Source organism: Echinops telfairi, unplaced genomic scaffold (genome assembly GCF_000313985.2).
Source record: "Echinops telfairi isolate 266 unplaced genomic scaffold, ASM31398v2 ScPeMD7_5592;HRSCAF=6446, whole genome shotgun sequence".
NCBI lineage: Eukaryota > Metazoa > Chordata > Mammalia > Afrosoricida > Tenrecidae > Echinops > Echinops telfairi.
Window position 1 is genome coordinate 53,543,690 of NW_022109491.1, and position 1,803 is coordinate 53,545,492.

The 1,803-nt window shown below is 38.5% G+C and overlaps 1 protein-coding gene and 1 pseudogene across 4 annotated transcripts in view; one reads left to right on the forward strand and one right to left on the reverse strand.

Moving 5' to 3' along the window:
• The window catches only part of OPCML (opioid binding protein/cell adhesion molecule like), a 1,483,171-nt gene that overhangs the window by 1,168,329 nt on the left and 313,039 nt on the right, over positions 1–1,803 (forward strand). The gene's annotated exons all lie outside the window — the stretch shown is intronic.
• The window catches only part of LOC101648210, a 1,415-nt pseudogene continuing 1,220 nt past the window's right edge, over positions 1,609–1,803 (reverse strand).

Here is a 1,803-nt window from a genome sequence, read left to right on the forward strand (position 1 = left end):
GATGTCCCTGCTCACCTCCTCAGAATCCCGAGCAAATGTCACTTCCTCAAAAAAAGGCTCCGTACATGTGAAGACTGAATAAGGTGTCTTTCTCTGTGCTGCCCCCTCACAGAGAGGGCCTCGGCTGTAGCACACGTGTGTATTCAACATGTGTCTACATGTTATTCTGTCTACAAGTTTTAGAATCTGAGCTTCTTGGGAAAAAGCACAGCGCTTTTATCTACAGATAACCAGGACCGAGCAAGGTCGCCGGTAGGAGAGAGTCTGCAGCACTCCGTGGCGTGAATACTAAATGAGGGGAAAGGTTACATTTGTAAATCACTTTCACAACTTCTAATTGTTAGGGTTCTGAGTGCTCTCACATCATCTCTAGTTATTTTAAGGTGGCCCAGTGGTTAAGCACTCAGCTGACCACCAAAATGTGATTGATCTGCACCTACCAGCCACTTTGGAAAAAAGACCTAGAATTCTGTTTCCCTGTAGATTACAGCCCCGGAACCCCTCAGGAGTGCTCTGGAGTTTCCGAAGGCAGATGTACTAGTCGGGAAGGCCTGTAGTCTACTTCTGAAGTCAGCCATTGTAAAACTATGGATCCCAGCTGTCAGATCCTATTGTGCAAGGAGTCACCTCTATTGCAGCAAAAAACAATGATAACACATTAGTCATAAATAATCTTTATGCATATTGTCCACCTCTACTGAGACACTTATTAGGTTACATTTTATTTACTTGTTTAAAGACATGTCTTCACTTATTCGTTCAGGAACATTTGTAGAGGTCCTCTTACTAGGAAGGCACCATTATCTGTCTCCTTTTCCTTCAAGGAACTTACACGCCTTGGTAAAACAAAGGAGTGAACATATAAAATATATCAGGAACTATAATAAGCATATGAACAGGGTATCATGGCTGTTAAAGGAGGACATTATCTCCCCTTTTTAATGGCAGGTGGGTTGAGTAAGCAGATTGTGACAAGTTTCTTTGGAATCAGCCCAGGGATTAAGGGTGAACAGTGATTTGCCATCATTGCATTGGGGAAATAGTCACAACTATTTGAGATATTTTTTTTGTATTGCTGTTACATGACATTTCTTTTTCTGGGCCACAGAGTACTTTTCAGACCACTTAAAAACAATTCTTTTACAGAGCACTTTCACATAATACCCAAATTTATTTTCCCTTAAGCATTGTATGTTGTGTATTATTACTAAAATCCATTCCACTTAAACACAATAAAAGAAAAACATTCCAGATACACACATATTGAAGGTTTGTGAAAAAACTATCTTAATTCAAAACATTTTTTCTTCTGTGTCATATCTAAAGTTTACAAACTTATGACTAACAATCCTGTAGATGAGGGGTGGAGTAGTGCTTTGGATTCACAATTTCAAAGCCACCCCATTTCTTAGGATTTCAAGGAATTGTAAAGCAGGCATATATCTACATGTTAGTACTGATGAACACACCATCAATTACCTCCAATTTTGTCACAAAGATATAAATCAAACTTCAGTGGTTACAAGACAAAAATTTTTAATGAAATTTGGTTACTGGGCATAATAACCCACAGGGCTAAATAGTATACACAGGATTATAATTGAAATTTAAAATAGATGCTGTAGTAAATGTCACATGTTGTCACCATCAGACTCACCTTCCTCCTTCAAAGATTCTTTAGCATATTTCTCTGCTTCTTCCCTTAAATCTTTGGGTACAATTTGATGTCTTATTCCTTTGGTTAATTCACCAACCCAACTGAGCTCTAGTTCAAAAGCTTTATCCTTAATTTCATCATGCACC